This window comes from Bos taurus, chromosome 3 (assembly GCF_002263795.3).
Source record: "Bos taurus isolate L1 Dominette 01449 registration number 42190680 breed Hereford chromosome 3, ARS-UCD2.0, whole genome shotgun sequence".
In the NCBI taxonomy this organism is placed as follows: domain Eukaryota; kingdom Metazoa; phylum Chordata; class Mammalia; order Artiodactyla; family Bovidae; genus Bos; species Bos taurus.
This window is the reverse complement of record NC_037330.1, coordinates 50,144,330-50,162,119: the sequence shown is the minus strand read 5'-3', so window position 1 is coordinate 50,162,119 and position 17,790 is coordinate 50,144,330. Positions and strand designations below refer to the sequence as shown.

Below are 17,790 nucleotides of genomic sequence, written 5' to 3'. Positions count from 1 at the left end.
TCACAAAAGATAAAGAGAAAAAACTTAAAGTATACCACTATTTTTTTTGCCATTTAAAAAAAAATAGCAAAGGAAGACCAGAGGGCAACAAAGGAAGCAATTAACAAAAGGGTAATATTTCTTGCCTTTGCTTTTGTTGTCAAATCCAAATAATCATTGCCAAGACCAGTATCAAGAAGCATTTCTCTATGTTGTCTTCCAGGAATTTTATGATTTCAAGACTTTTAAATCTTTTATCCATTATGAGTTAATATTTGTGTATGGTGTAAGATGGGGGTCCAGTTTAATTCTTTTTCATGTGAATATCTGGATTTCCCAAAACTATTTTTGAGGATAACTATCTTTTCCTCATTGTGTATTCTTAGTGCCTTTGTTGAAAACTAATTGACCATATATGAATGAGTTTCTATCTGGGCTCATTATTCTGTTCCAGAATTATGTGTCTATTTTTAGGCCAGTCCTGTACTGTTTTGATTTCTATAGCTTTATAATGTAGTTTGAAATCAGGCGAGATGCTTTCAGCTTTGTTCTCCCTGCTTAAGATTACTTTGGCTCTTTGGAATCTTTTGTGGGTCCATTAAATTTGGGGGTTGTTTTTTATATTTCTGCAAAGGTGCAATTGGAATTTTAATAGGGATTGCATTGAATCTGTAGATCACTTTGGTCAGTAAGGACATTTTCACAGTACTAATTTTTCCAATCACAAGCTAGAATATCTTTCCTTTTATTTGTGCCTTTTTCAATTGCTTTCATCAGTGTTTTGCAGTTTTCAGTGTATAGATCTTTCACTTTCCTGGTTAAATTTATCCTTAAGCATTTTATTCTTTTTGATGCTATTATAAATAAGTTCCCTTAATTTCTTTTTCAGAGAGTTTCTCGTATTACCTGCCTCTTCAGCTTCTCAGGTTAGGCTAATTAGAAGCCTGATCTTCAGGCTGCAGCTGGGAAAGTCAGGATTTTAGATATGCAGTTTAGGTTCTTTCAGGGCAAAATCAGGAGCTGGTTGTTTTTGCCTAACCAATCTGTGATGAGCCAGAGGGAATATCCCCTAGAAGTTCTTGTGAACCCATATAGAACTACCTCTTTGTTCTCTGTGATCCTAGAGAACTTCTGAATGCTAAACACCATCATGTCCCACAGGCAGGTGATTTAGGAGCCATTTCCTCAGCTGGCAGACATGGAAGGTAGACTGCTAGGTATTTTTCCAGATTCTGTTAAGGAGAAGCTACAGACTTGGTTTCATTGCTGGGCTTAATGGATTTGGGGTGGGGAGGTGCCTGAAGTTCCCACACACCCTTTCAGTCTCGCAGATGACTCCTAAGTGCAAGCCCCATTAGCTCCCAGGTGCAAGCTTATCCGAAGCCTAACCCTCAACCCTTGGAAAGCAATTGGGAAAGTATGCAGTCAAAGCTCTTCCAGGGAGAAATTATTTTTGCCTGTTTCCTCTGTGCTGAGCCTAGGGGTAATAACTATGAGAAATGCTTGCATTTCTGTATAAAACTGCCTATTAGTTTAATGTAGTCCCATGATACTTGTGAATGCTGAGCCCTTTTGGCTCTCAGAGCTAACTGATTTGGGAGCCAGTTCTTCAGGTGGCAACTATAAATGTTGGGATGTTAGATATGTGGACAAGCTCCTTCCAGGGAATAGCTGGGGACTTGGTTTTGCTCTTGGAGTAAGCTAGGGGCAGAAGGAAGGAGATGTTCCCTAAAGGTCTTTCAGGCTCCTGAGAATTTCCCACCCAGATGCAGTCTGATTAAAAGTTAGACCTTTGGACAGCAGCTGGGAAAGATGAAATTTAACCCTTCTAGGGAAAGACTAGGTGCTGGGTGTTTTGCCTGCTCCCTCTGAACTGAGCCCAGGGGGACAGTTGTGGCAATGAGGATTATTCTTGAGTCCTAAGGTCTAAATGAATTTGTCTTCATAGATTTAAGACTTTCTTGGGACCTGTGACATTTTTCTTTTTTCCAGTTTCTCCTTTTTGGAATGGGAACGTTTATCCTATGCCTGTCCCACTATTGTATTTTAGAACCACCTAACTTGTCTGGTGTCATAAGTGCTGCTAGATGGGAATTATGCTTTAGGATGTATCATAGCTTAAGATTCCTATTTATCTGATTTAGATGTTAGTTAGATGAGACTTTGATGATGGAGTTGGTAATGGAATGGGTTGAGGCTTTTGAGGCTGTTGATATGGGGTGAATGTATTTTGATTTCAAGAAGGAAATTAATTTTGGGGGGCAATGGCAGAGAGCAGAATATTATGCACTGAATTGTATTCTCCCAAAACTCATAGGTTAATGCTCTAACTCCAATATAACTGTATTTGGAGATAGGGCCTTTAAGGAGCCTAAGACGCTCATCCAGTAGGACTAGTGTGTCCTTGCAAGAAGATGAAGAGATACCAGGAGTGCACACAGATAGAAAAAAGGCCATCTGAGGATACCACACAATGATGGCCATCTGGATTTCCAGCCTCCAGAATTGTGAGAAAATAAATTTCTGTTGTTTAAGCCACCAACTCTGTGGTTTTTTGTTATGACAGTTAATTAATATGGTAGCTGATTAATACAGATGGAAATGGGAGTGACTACTATTAGATACAGGGTTTCTTTTTGGAAAAATGAAATGTTCTAAAAGTGATTGTGATAATGGTTCTATTATATACACTCTTAAAAACAGGTGATATGAATTATGTCTCAACAAAGCATTTTTAAAAGTAAAATTCATCATATTAACAAAGTAAAAAATTTAAAAATATCATCAACAGACACAAAAAGCTTTTGACAAAATCTAACCTCCATTTCTAACTAGAAAAAAGTTAGGAAAAAGTCTAGGAGAAAGTATTTTCAAATCATATATTTAACAAGAGATTAATGTGCAGCATATAGGAAGAACTTTAAAAATTCACAGCAACAACAACTATGATAATCATGAAATTTAAAAATGGGCAAAGGGGAGTTGGTAGCAGCAGCCGGGGCAGCGAGGAGGTTCCTGAAGCTCTAGGATTCTCGTGGCTGAGTTAGGGATTTAACTGCCACCATGTTAAGCAAAAGAGCAAAGACCAAGACCACCAAGAAGCTCCCCCAGTGCTCGACCTCCAACGTGTTTGCTGTGTTTGACCAGTCCCAGATTCAGGAGTTCAAGGAGGCATTCAACATGATTGACCAGAATAGGATGGGTTCATCGACAAGGAAGACTTACATGACATGCTTGCTTCCCTGGGAAAAAATCCGACTGAAGAATATCTGGTTGCCATGATGAATGAGGCTCCAGGTCCCATAAATTTTACCATGTTTCTCACAATGTTTGGTGAAAAGTTAAATGGCACAGATCCAGAAGATGTCATCAGAAATGCTTTTGCTTGCTTTGATGAAGAAGCAACTGGCACCATTCAGGAGGATTACCTGAGAGAACTGCTGACCACAATGGGAGACCAGTTTACAGATGAGAAAGTGGACGAGCTGTAAAGAGAAGCACCTATTGACAAAAAGGGGAATTTCAATTACATCAAGTTCATGTATTTTTATTTTTTACTTTATTTTTACAATTACATACGCATCCTTAAGCATAGAGCAAAAGACAAAGACAACTAAAAAGAACTTCAAACTCCAGCCAAACGTTCCTTGTTGCCACTCTGGGTATTTCTGAGACTTTCTCTTAGAGCCTGTTGCATGTCCTTAGCTTTACAGCTTCTGCCTTTCTTGTTGTATTTATTCTCAGCCACTTGGGGCACATGCATCTCTATAATCAGACTGGATGTGGGACTTTTTGTCATTTTAAGAATAGAAAATAGGGTAATTTAACTTACCAGCTGCCATCTACCCTCCCCGCCCCTAGTAACTGCAGTCTACAGAGTCAATATATTTTTTCAGAGAAGGTTATTCACTCAATTTTTTCTGAACCATAATTAAACTTTATGATAAAAATAAAATAAAAATAAATAAAAATGAGCAAAGGACTTGTGAGTAGATATTTCTCCAGAAAAGATATAAAAATGGTGAACAAGCACATGAAAAGATGCTAACTAATCATTAGAATAATGCAGATCAAAACCCCAGAGATACCGATTCACATCCATTAGGATGGCTATTATTTAAACAATAGAAAATAACAAGTGTTAGTGAAGATGTAAAGAAGTTAGAAACCTTGTGTGTGAATGAAGTGAATGTAAAATGGAATGGAAAATAGTATGGCAGTTCCTCAGAAAATTAAAGCTAGAGTTACTCTGTTATCCTGGAGAAGGCAATGGCACCCCACTCCAGTACTCTTGCCTGGAATATCCCATGGATGGAGGAGCCTGGTGGGCTGCAGTCCATGGGGTCGCTATGAGTCAGACACGACTGAGCAACTTCACTTTCATTTTTCACTTTCATGCATTGGAGAAGGATATGGCAACCCACTCCAGTGTTCTTGCCTGGAGAATCCCAGGGATGGGAGAGCCTGGTGGGCTGCCATCTATGGGGTCACACAGAGTGGGACACGACTGAAGTGACTTAGCAGCAGCAGCACTCTCTTATCCAGCAATTCCACTTCTGAGTATATATCAAAAAGAATTGAAAGTAGAGATTTGAAGAGTTATTTGTACACCAGTGTTCCTAACAGCATTATTCATAATAGCCAAAAGATGGAAACAGCCCAAGTGTCCATTGATGGATAAATGGATAAAGAAAATGTAATATATGCATACAAAAATGGAATAATATTGAGTCTTAATAAGGGAGGAAATTCTGATTTATGCTACAGTTGAATGAACCTAGAAATCTTTATGCTAAGTGAAATAAGCCAGATACAAAAGGAAAATATTGTATGGTTTCATTTATATGTGTTACTTAGAATAGGCAAATTCATGGAAATGATGATTCTTGTGACCTGGAAGAAGGGAATGGAGATTTATTGTTTAATAGCCACAGGGTTTTAGTTTAGGATGATGAAAAATTCTGGAGATGGATAGTGGCCGTGGTTGCACAACAATGTGAATATACCTAATGCCACTAAACTATATACTTCAAATGGTGAACTGTATACTTCAAAATGGCTAAAATGGGGAAAATTTTTTGTTATGTATATCTTACTACAATAAAAAAGAAACTTTCAGCAGTCTAAGAATAGAAGATTAACTTAATCTGACAAAGCACATCTATGAGAAACCTATAACTGAAACCAAACTTAATGGCAGAAGACTGAATGATATCCTCCTAAGATTGTAAATAAGGTAAAGATCTCCACTCTCACCATTTCTTTTCCACTGTCTTTGTTTGTTTTTGTATTTATTTATTTACTTGGCTGCATCGGGTCTTAGTTGCAGCACATGGGATCTTTGTTGCATCGTGTTTTGTTGTGGCGCTCATGCTTCATGGTTGCAGTGCATGGACTTCAGAGTGCATGGGGTAAAGTACTTGCAACATGCAGGCCTCGTCACAGCATGTGGGATCCTAGTTCCCCAGTCGGGGATCTAATCCACCGGACCACCAAGGAAGTCCCTCTTTTCAACTTTTAATGGGGGTTTCAGTTGGTGCAATATGGAGCAGAAATAAAGGCTTCCAGAGTTGAAGGGATGACAATCCCAATCAAAATCACAGCAGGAGTTTTTTTTTTTTTTTTAGAAATTAACAAGCTTTATGTTCGAAACAAGGGAAGCTAAAAATGTGTTGTTTAGGTAAGCATCAGTTCAGTTCAGTTCAGTCGCTCAGTCGTGTCCGACTCTTTGCGACCCCATGAATCACAGCATGCCAGGCCTCCTTGTCCATCACCAACCCCCAGAGTTCACTCAGGCTCACGTCCATCGAGTCAGTGATGCCATCCAGCCATCTCATCCTCTGTCGTCCCCTTCTCCTCCTGCCCCCAATCCCTCCCAGCCTCAGAGTCTTTTCCAATGAGTCAACTCTTTGCATGAGGTGGCCAAAGTACTGGAGTTTCAGCTTTAGCATCATTCCTTCCAAAGAAATCCCAGGGTTGATCTCCTTCAGAATAGACTGGTTGGATCTCCTTGCAGTCCAAGGGACTCTCAAGAGTCTTCTCCAATACCACAGTTCAAAAGCATCAATTCTTTGGCGCTCAGCTTTGTTCACAGTCCAACTCTCACATTCATACATGACCACTGGAAAAACCATAGCCTTAACTAGACAGACCTTTGTTGGCAAAGTAATGTCTCTGCTTTTGAATATGCTCTCTAGGTTGGTCATAACTTTCCTTCCAAGGAGTAAGCGTCTTTTAATTTCATGGCTGCAGTCACCATCTGCAGTGATTTGGGAGCTCCAAAAACTGAAGTGTGACACTGTTTCCACTGTTTCCCCATCTATTTTCCGTGAAGTGATGGGACCAGATGCCATGATCTTCGTTTTCTGAATGTTGAGCTTTAAACCAACTTTTTCACTCTCCTCTTTCACTTTCATCAAGAGGCTTTTTAGTTCCTCTTCACTTTCTTCCATAAGAGTGGTGTCATCTGCATATCTGTGGTTATTGATATTTCTTCGCCAATAGCTATAAAGAAAAGCAAGAGAATGTTTAACACAAAAATGAGGATAGTGGTTATCTTTGGAAGTAGTGAGGGAATTTAACTAGGGAGGAGCATGCAGAGAATTTGGGGGATATAGGATGACCTCGGAGAAGGCAATGGCACCCCACTCCAGTACTCTTCCCTGGAAAATCCCATGGATGGAGGAGCCTGGTAGGCTGCAGTCCATGGGGTCATGAAGAGTTGGACACGACTGAGCGACTTCACTTTCACTTTTCACTTGCACGCACTGGAGAAGGAAATGGCAACCCACTCCAGTGATCTTGCCTGGAGAATCCTAGGGATGGGGGAGCCTGATGGGCTGCCATCTATGGGGTCGCACAGAGTCGGACACGACTGAAGTGACTCAGCATAGCATAGGATGACCTGAATAGTGGGTAGATACATTAGTCACTTTATTATTATTTAAACTACACATGAAAATTTCCATATAATTTTACATTACACTGTGTATCCTAGCCTATTTTTAAAAAGTCACATTCCTCAAAAGTCTTCAAATTAAAGGAATATAAGTCGGACACGACTGAAGCGACTTAGCAGCAGCAGCAAACAGGATTTAAAGAGGCTTCAGATAGGGCTTCCCAGTGGCTCAGATGGTAAAGAATTTGCCTGCAACATGGGAAACCCAGGTTTGGTCCCTGGGTTGGAAAGTTCTCCTGGAGAAGGGAATGGCAACCCACTCCAGTATTCTTGCCTGGAGAATCCCTTTGACAGATGAGCTTGGTGAGCTGTAGTCCATACATACATGTAGTTGTGTACATAGAGTTGTACACATCTGAGTGACTAACACACACACACACACACATAAGATAGGGACTCATTAACATACAACTAGGGAATTCAGAGGAAAAGGAAGAGAGATCAAGGATCTCTTGGAGAAAACAGAAATGAGAAATTCAAATTGAAATGAGAAATTCCAAAATCAAATCCTCTGTCCAAATAATATGGCATCTGATTTGAAAAGACAGTGAAAAGGAAGACTTCTAGGTAGCATTGCACAACTGAGTGAATTGGAACAATGCTCAGGTCTGCACCAGGCTTGTAGATTTAAATTCTAGCTTCTTTCCCCAAAGAGAAATGTTTGTGAAATAAGGGGCACCATTGTGAATTTGATTGTATATAGGACCCAATGTTAAGATCCTACATAGCAAATGGACTTGAGTTTGAGCAAACTCCGGAGATAGTGAAGGACAGGGAAGCCTGGTGTGCTGCGCTTCATGGTGTTGCAAAGAGTTGGACACAACTTAGCGACCAAACAACAGCAACGTAGTAAAAAAATCATGTTTATTTGATTTTTGCATTACTTTCCTATTGCCCCAGATTTAGAGGCTTAAAACAATGTCCATTTATCATCTCATATTTCTGCAGATAAGGTTCTCTGCTCAGAACCTGATGGTCAAAATTCAAGTGTTGATAGGACTTGTGACCCTTTGTGGAGGCTTTGGGGAGGAATTTACTTCCCAGGCTTCTTCAGGTTGTCAGAATTTAGTTCCTTGTGGGTCTAGGACTAAATCTGTTTTCTTGATCTGTGTCTCTCTTTATCTCCAAGCCAGCAACTGGGAGTCAAATCCTCCTGATGCTTCAAAGTGACATCCTCTTCTACCTTTTTTCCCTGCAGCATCTGGAGAATATTTTTGCCTTTAATAGTTTGTGTGATTAGGTTAGATCTGCCTAGGTAATTGTGGATACTTTTTGTAAGGTCACCCTTTTGTAAGGTCAACTAATAACCTTAATTGCATCTGCAAAGTCCCTTCTCTGCAGTACTTAGAGTAGTGTTTGATTGAATAACCAGGGGCAGGAATCTTACAGTAAGGGGGACATCTTTAGAATCCTGCCTTTCACAGTTATCATCTATGGCAAGAAACATTTCAGTAATTGAGCATTACTATTCTTATGGCACTGTGCTGGGACATGAAGATTTTAAATGTACAGTCAACTTACTTCAAGGTATATATAATCTAGTTGTGTGGCCATTAATATAAAGGAAATGTTTGTATGGAATGTGGTTTTGTGGAGAATTTGTCTTAAAATACTTTTTCAGTTGTATCATCTTGAGTTCAGCCAATTCTTCAAAATTATTCCATTCACTTTCATTTTTAAAAATAAACCCAGTACACTGACTGGGTTTATTCACTTGTCCATATTAACAGTTAAATCATAATTTAACAGTTAAAAAAGAACTTTTTAGTAAGTCAAATTATTCTTCTCTTGTTTTATGGTGTCAATAATTTGGGAGGAAGGGGATGAAAACCTAAAAAACAAAACTTACCTGAGATCTAAAACCTGAACCAAATCTTAGATGCCAAGTATTATTGCAATGGAAGCATTTCAGTAGCTTCCTGTACAACATGCTAGTTCTCTTCTTTAAACGGACTAAATAGAAGTGGTACAGCAGTAGGATCATTTTAACTGAATAACCAAATCAGGGAAATGTTCAGTGCTTTAAATATATTTCTCAATAATAATTTTGTAGTCTAGTCATATTTACCTCATTAAATTTGGATATCCTCATGTATTATGATTCATTTGAGAAGTTAATAGCGTGAGCATTTTACAACAGACACTGTCTAAAGTAGTTAGGAGAAGACAGAAAGCTTTTAGTTCATTTCCCCTTGACTAGAGAGCTTAATAAGCCATTTCCTCATGTTGAAATAAAAGCTGTTTAATGAGAATCCAGATCAAATTCTTTTACCGGAAAAGTGTGTGTATGTGTGTGTGTGTGTGTGTGTGTAATGAGGGCATGCAAAGAGTATTTGATATATCTAAATTCTAGTAAGATAAACGAAAGATTGACACACTTTAAAGTTTCATTTTAGCTATATTGTATTACCCTGATCAGTATTGCTTACCTATTTTGAATGGTACTTATTTTAACCTTTGAGTTCACTGCACAATGGCTGTTCATTTTTCTGTCACCCAAAGATCACATTTAGTGTGTTGTTTTATATCCTTCTAGCCTTCTTTTCTGAGCATAGACATTTTAAATAATTATTAATGAAATATAGTTGATGTACAATATCATGTTATTTTCAGGTGTCAAATCACTATGACACTTGCGTACATTATGGAATGATCACCACAGTAAATCTAGTAACCATCTGTCCCCATACAAAGTTATTGCAATATTATGACCATATTCCGTATGCTGCATATTACATCCCTGTGGCTTATTTACTTTATACCTGGAGGTTTATAACTCACCAGTATTCTCCCACATACCCGCCTTTGCCCTACCACCCATTATGTTCTGTATCTATGAGTCTGTTTTCACTTTGTTTGTTTGCTTTGTTTTTTTATATTCTCACATACTTATGAGAATGTAAGGTATTTGTCTTTCTCTGACTTATTTCACTTAGCATAGTACTCTCTAGATCCATCATGTTGTCAAAAATGGCAAGATTTCATTCTTTTTTTGGTTTGGCTGAGTAATATTTCATTGTACATAAGAGATACATATATATGTAATATTATATATACAACATATTCTTATGCATTCATCTATCGGTGGACATTTATGTTGTTTAAATATGTTGGCTATTGTAAAAACTGTTGCAATGAATATTGGGGTACATGTGTCTTTTCTAATTAGTGTTTTCTATTTCTTTTGATAAAAATACAGATGTGAAATTCCTGGGTCATATGGAAATTCTGTTTTTATATTTTTAAGAAACTTCTATACTGTTTTCCATATCAGTTGCACTAATTTACAATCTCACTAACAGTACACAGGTTCTCTTTTCCCACATCATCACTCAGTTCAGTCAGTTCAGTCGCTCAGTTGTGTCTGACTCTTTGTGACCCCTTGGACTGCAGCACACCAGGCTTCCCTGTCTGTCACCAACTCCCGGAGCCTACTCAAACTCATCGTGTCCATTGTGTCGGTGATACCATACAACCATCTCATCGTTTGTCATCTCCTTCTCCTCCCACCTTCAGTCTTTCCCAGCATCAGGGTCTTTTCCAATGAGTCTGTTCTTTGCATCAGGTGGCCAAACATCATCCCTAACACTTGTTATTTGTTGTCTTTTTGATGATAGCTATTCTGACCGGTATGAGGTGATATCTCACTGTTTTGATTTGCATTTCTCTGACGATTAGTGATGTTGGCATCTTTTTATGTTGGCCACCTTTTTTGGAAAAATGTCTATTCAGGTCCTCTGCCTATTTTTAAATCAGGTTATTTGTTTTTTCTTTGATGTTGAGTTGTATGAGTTCTTTGTATGCTTTCAATATTAACCCCTATCAGATAGTGTTTGCAAATATCCTTTTGCTTTGTTCATAGTTTCTTTTGCTATGCAAAAGATTTTTAGTTTTATTTAGTTCCATTTGCTTATTTTTGCTCATTTCTCTTTCCTGGTTTTCAAAGCCAGACATTCTGAGGCCTTATCTTCTCAGTACTTGACCTCCATGATAGGGATCCTGAAGTGGGGCTTAGACTTATTTCTCCTTGGGGAGGACCTCTATGATTGTGAAATTCCTTCCAGTTGGGGTGTTGTTGACTTGGAGGTGTGGTCCTGAATATACTACATCTCTACCTCTCCTGCCCATCTCATTGTAGTTCCTTCTTAATATCTTTAGTTGTACTCATCTTTTCTGGCAGTCTTCATGTGGTTCTCATAGATAGTTGCTCTGTAAGTAGTTGTGATTTTGGTTTGCCCCGGGGAGGAGGTGATTTCAGGGTCTTTCTACTCTGTTATTTTGCCCACAGTCCCCACAATAGCTAGTTTTTTTTTTTTCTTTCCATTTAACACTGTCCACTACCATGGCTTGATGGTCTCTTGTCTCTGATCTTTTCCAATACCATTGTCTAAGGACGTCCTGTTTCTTTGATAATTAATCTTGGGCTCCCTCACGGCTTAGATGTTGTGATTTCCTTGGACCTATTCTTTATGATATGCTTATCTGAATGCCTCATCCATTCTCATGACTTCATTTATAGATGTGTAGAAACCCTCCCTGGAAATGACTAATTGCTATTGTTTTGTTCACTGCTATTTTATTTTTGTCAAAGCCTTAGACTATTTTAAATAATTTAATTGTTTTACAGAAAAATATTGTATCTTCCTCAATTTTAGTTTTGCTGTCAGAGCACCTTCAAAAAATTCTATGTCAAGACATTAAAACAAAGTGTTTTTGTTTTTTCCTAAAATTTTTAGTTGTTTTCCTTTAGTCTTTTCCTGATAAGTGCTTTTTAGGATCCACATACAGGGAATCTCAGCAGCCACTAGAGGGAGCCAGCCACTTACACAATGACTGAGAAATGGGTCTTCATTCCCTGTTCTAATCAATTTCTAAGTCAGAAAAGTCAAGTCTTCTTGGTAAAGGTCTTAGTTAATGTGTTTATATTATCTGTCCTTTGTGATTTGTGCTGATGTATAAACATGACGGCAGAGACGGTTATGGCACACTTATATTTCTCCCCATTTCTCTATGTCCCTCACTACTGGGCAAAATGACCAGTTCAGAGTTGGATTTCTTTCTCAACTTTTCTTTTTCTCCCCCTCTGCCATGATTTTCCCCCTCAGCTGTAAAGTTTATCGTATTATTGTGTTGCTCAACTGAATGGCTGTAATTATAATAACTGACTTTAAAGTGGTCCGGTTTCTTTCCCCCCTTTCTGTATCTACCTTTCCTCTCCTTCCCTCATATATGCCCAGTTCTATTTTCCTGTTTATGTTTAATTTTTTGAATACCTTACCCCTGAAAGCAATGTTACAAGAAATGGGGAAGTTGTGCTGTGCAACACTCCAGGAGTAAGAACAGTCTAACACGGGGGTGAAGTGGAGCCACATTCTGCCTGATTGGCGGAACTGCCTCTGGGCCTGGTCTTCCATAGCAGGTGTGGGTGACTGTGGTACTCCATCATCCAGACAGAAAAGAAATCTCTCCAGGTCTTTCTAGAGAGGAAGAGTAAGCAAGATGGGTGGCTCTGAAGCATCTGGGAATATGGTTCACAACAGTGCACAATGTTAGCTAAATAAGACAATATCCATTCCCATTACAGAGAAAAGATCAAAGAGCCTATAAACTCAAGCAAATATAAGAGTTACCACACTGATGAGACCAAAAATCCATTTAGATCAGTTTTTATTTTTGAAATAATGTCACAAATAAAGTTTTGTGGGAAAGTATATTGCATATTGAGGCTCTCTCAAAATATCCCTGAAACATCCATTTGTTTTTATAATCCACTACGACTTTTCATCCCTAAAGTATTTAAATTCTTTTGGGTAGTCTTCCATTTCAGATTACAAATCCTCTTGGAATTAGAAGCTCCTGTGTTAGTAGTCATTTATTTATTTTTTAAAAACATTATTGTGTACTTCACGCCAGGCACTGTTTTATATATGTCCTGAGAATACAAAGATGAAAAGACAGAATCCCTTCACCCTTGAAAAGATTAGCATAGTGAGAAAGATTTCTAATGAATAAAGTGTTAAGTAGTAATCTTATCCTAAATCACTTTTTAAAATGATGCTTTCTTCTTCTAATTTATAGATTTATAGAATACACTCAAGCAGACTATACCATTTGTAAGTGAAAGTACTCTACAAAAACATCACTTTTATTATTGAGATGTAGGTTTTTAATGCATATAATAGTTCTTCCTTTCTTTTCTGATTCTGACTTCAGTTACTTTTCAATATGCCTACAGTGTCCCAGGCACTATGCTAGGAATCAAATATGAATATGACATTGCCTCCGACTCTCCAAGTTGTTTATTTTACATCTCCTCTCTCCTTAAACCTCCTACACTTCATCTTCCCCCTCAGCTGGTGATTTCATTTTACACTTCACTGAAGGAACAGAAGTTATCAGGCAATAATTAACTTCATCTTCTCACCACCAGACACTTGCACTCCCTCCTTTCACAATGAAGAAGCATACCCTGCCATCTCTAGGGTGCTGGATTGCATGCTTGCCTAGTTGAAGATTAACTCCTGCCATGGTCTGTTTTACTTCATGCCTTAGTAATCTCAAGTAAACTCTCCCTAGAACCATATCCTCACCAACTTATGCCCTTTTTTTCACAGTGAGACTTATGAAAAGTTGCTTATACTTGCCGTCTTCACTTCTTCAATTCTCTTTCTCTGTTCAACCCATTCCAATCAAATGCTCGTTGCATTTTTGGAAATGACCATTGCCAAATCTGTCACCAGTGACTTTACCTTGCCAATTTCAGTGTTAGTCCTCAGTCCTCTCTAATTTGACCTCTCTGCTGGATTTGGCAGATACAACCATTTCCTCCTATTTGACACAGAGTTTACTGTTAGCTTCAACCACATGCTCTCAGTTTTCTTTCTATATCACTGGAGTTGTTTCTGGGTCACCTCTTCCTTTACTAACCTCCAAAATTAAAGTGCCCTGGGTCTCTATTCTAGGGCCTCTTTTCTTCTGGACTTAAACTCACTCCATAAGTATATATATATAGTCTCATTGCTTTAAATACAGTCTTTATGCTGATGAATTAGAATTACATGTCTGACTCTGTTCTCTCCTTAGATCTCCATACCTGAATATCTAGCTGCCTTCTCACATCTCCACTTGTGTCTCTTAGCACATCTGAACTATAAGAAGACCAAAACAGAATTGTTAATCTCCCTCTAGAGTTTTGTTCTATCACAATCTTCTCCATCTTGGATAAAACATCCCCAGTCACCCAGTGCTTCTTCTTACCACCCCATCCAATCCATCAGCAATTCTTTTTAGTCTTATCTGCAAAGTGGAACCTGACTCAAAATTCTCACCACCATGACTGCTTCCACCTTGATCCAAGCCACCCTCATCTCTTGCCTAGATGATTGCAATGGCCATCTATTCTTCCTCCGAGTTTACCTTATTGCCCACCACTAGAGAAGCCAGAGAGGCTTTAAAAGTTAATCACATCCCTGGCCTTCTCACCACCAAACACTTGTACCTCCTCCCTACATTTCACTGTGGAAAAAAAAGGGCATAAGCTGGTGAAGATGTGGGTTCTAGGGAGAGTTTACTTGAGGATAATACTAAGGCATGGAGTAGAACAGACCGTGGCAGGAGTTAATCTTCAACTAGACAGGCATGCAATCCAGAGCCCTAGAGGTGGCAGGGTATGCTTCTTCGTTGTGAAAGGAGGGAGTACAAGTGTCTGGTGGTGAGAAGATGAAGTGAGAGAAAACCCTCTGATAACTTCCCATTACCATTAGAATAAACTGAAGTTCTTTCCAAGGTCTCTGAGACCTGCAAAAACTTCTGGACTCCTCTGCTCCCACTCTTACCTTGTTCATGCACTCTGACCACATGGGCCTGCTTTATAGCCCTTGTTTAATGTTAAATGTATTTCTGTCTCAAGCTTTAGCTCTTGCTGTTCCCTATGCCTGGAACACTCTCCCACAGCTCTCTTACCGTGACTGACTCGCTTTCATTAGTCACTTCCTAGAGTTGTCAGTGCAGATGTTGTCTCCTCATATCTTTTCACTACTCTATCCAAAGTATTCTGCCTACCGACTGCCTATCCCCAAAGTAATTCTATACCTATCACCATTTTATTTTTTCACAAGACTTACCATAACCTGAAAGTATTTATTTGTCCACATTGTTTTGGTTTCTCTTCTCACCAGAATGTAAGACAGAATGTAAGGACTCTCAAGTGTTTTACTCACCCTACATCCCCAGTGTCTGGCATATAGAGATGCTTAATAAACAATTACTAAATGAATCAATAAATGAATGGGAAGACACGCAAGCCAGCATATGATAACCTTCAGTGATATGAACTGTGACAGAGATGATGAACCAAGGAAATGATCCATGAAGATAAGTAGCTACCTAAGTGCTGGATACTTTCTGTATACCTTGAAAATGTTAGATTGCATTTTTATTATTCAGATCTTTTTTTAAGCTCCTTTTTATTGAAGGAAAGATTCTTTTAAGTTCTATAGTGCTTTACAATTTTCAAAGGTTTCACAAACATGATTTCATGTAATCCCATAGTAACTCTCTTTTTAAGTCCCCTGCCCCTATACTGTCTCTCCCCCTACCCCCTCCCCACTGGTAAACATCTAATTTGTTCTCTGTATCTGCTAATCTGCTTCTTTTTTGTTTTATTCACTGGTTTGTTATATTTTTAGATTCCACATATAAGTGATATATGGTATTTGTCTTTCTCTGTCTGACTTATTTCACTTAGTATAATGCCCTCCAAGTTCATTCATGTTGTTGCAAGTGAAAAAACTTCATTCTTCTTTATGGCTGGGTAATATTCCATTGTGTGTGTGTATGTGTGCATAAATATAATGGGACAGTCTCAGCTCAGCTCAGCTCAGCTCATGAGCACTTCCTACAAGCATGGCATTGGGATGTATCAATGGTGCGTGTGTGTGCTCAGTCATACAGTCCTGTTCAACTCCTTGCAACCCCATGGACTATAGCCCAACAGGCTCTTCTGTCCATGGAATTTTCCAGGCAAGACTACTGGAGTGGGTTGCCATTTCCTATTCCAGAGGATCTTCCCAACTAAGGGATCAAGCACTGAGCCACCTGGGAAGCATTATTCCATCATAAAAATGAAATAATGCCATTTGCCGCAACATGGATGGGCCTAGAGATTATCATGCTAAGTGAAGTAAGCCAGACAGAGGGAAACAAATATTGTATGATATCACTTATATATGGAATCTTAAAAAAATGATATAAATGGACAAGAAAATAAACTTCTGGTTACCAAGGAGGAAAGAAAGAAGATCATTTTTTCATTCTTCCTTCTGTGGCTCAACTAAACCGCAATTAATGGTATTTACTGTATTTCACAGTTGAACTAATCTAAAGAATTGATGAATAACCTAAAAGTATCCTAGATCTATGCCAATTTATGATATTTCATCTCAGATGGAAAATTATTGACAGTTTCTGTAAAGTGCTTAAAACATTTCTTATTAATAGAATCACAGATGTAGAAAACAACTTATGGTTACCAAGGAGAATGGGGGAGCAGATAAATTGAGACATACACACACTGCTATATATAAAATAGATAACTGATAAGGATCTACTGTATAGCACAGGGAACTTTACTCAACATTCTTTAGTGACCTATATGGGAAAAGAATCTAAAAAATGTGGATTTATGTATATGTGTAACTGATTCACTTTTCTATATAGCAGAAACAAACACAAGACATAAATCAACCATACTCCAATAAAATTTCTTTTTTAAATAGCATTTCTTATCCCCAAAAGGTAATGCACTCAATTTGTGCCCTATCCTCAGAGATTTCCCTACCACCAATTCCATATTCCAGGGAGAGGGAATCTGCTGGGCCCAGTTTAGGGCAGGACCAGTCAGTAACAGCAGAGGTGAGGTGATAGTTAAGGGCTGGCACAATCTAGTGACAATAATCAGGAGCTCTGGATAGAGTGGCCATTTAAAGCTATGTGAAGAAACACAACTATGTGAAGTTGTGGTGAGAAGGAAGCCCTTGTACACTGTCAGTAGGAATGTACACTGGTGCAGCCACTGTGGAAAACAGTATGGAGGTTTCTCAGAAAACTAAAATTAGAACTACTGTGAAAGTGAAAGTTGCACAGTCGTGTCCGACTCTTTGTGACCCCATGGACTATACAGTCCTTTGAATTCTCCAGGCCAGAATACTGGAGTGGGTAGCCTTTCCCTTCTCCAGGGGGTCTTCCCAACCCAGGAATCAAACCCAGGTCTCCTGCATTGCAGGCGGATTCTTTACCAGCTGAACCACCAAGGAAGCCCTACTATATGACCCAGTAATTCCAGTCCTGGAGATATATATAATATATATATATATAAAACCCCAGAACATAATTTGAAAAGATATATGCACACCAAGATTCATTTTTGTTGTTGTTCAGTTGCAACCCTATGGACTGCAGCACTCCAGGCTTCCCTGTCCTTCACTATCTCCCCGAGTTTGCTCAAACTCATGTCCATTGATTTGGTGATGCCATCCAACCATCTCATCCTCTGTTGCCCCCTTCTTCTGCCTTCAATCTTTCCCAACATCAAGGTCTTTTCCTATGAGTCGGCCAAGGTTCATAGCAGCATTATTTACAATTGCCAAGATATGGAAGTAGCCTAAATGTCCATCAACAGATAAATGGATGAAGATAATGTTATATATACATACAATGGAATACTACTTGGCTACAAAAAAAGAATGAAAATTTGCCATTTCCAGGAACATGAGTGGACTTGGAGGGTATTATGCTTGGTGTAGTAAGTCAGACAAAGAAAGACAGATACTGTAGGTTATCACCAATACGTGGAA

At 38.7% G+C, this 17,790-nt stretch overlaps 1 protein-coding gene and 1 pseudogene across 3 annotated transcripts in view; both read left to right on the top strand.

Moving 5' to 3' along the window:
• Positions 1–17,790, top strand: part of CCDC18 (coiled-coil domain containing 18) — a 173,194-nt gene that overhangs the window by 127,958 nt on the left and 27,446 nt on the right. The window lies entirely within an intron of this gene.
• Positions 3,006–3,725, top strand: LOC101905706 (myosin regulatory light polypeptide 9-like; annotated as a pseudogene).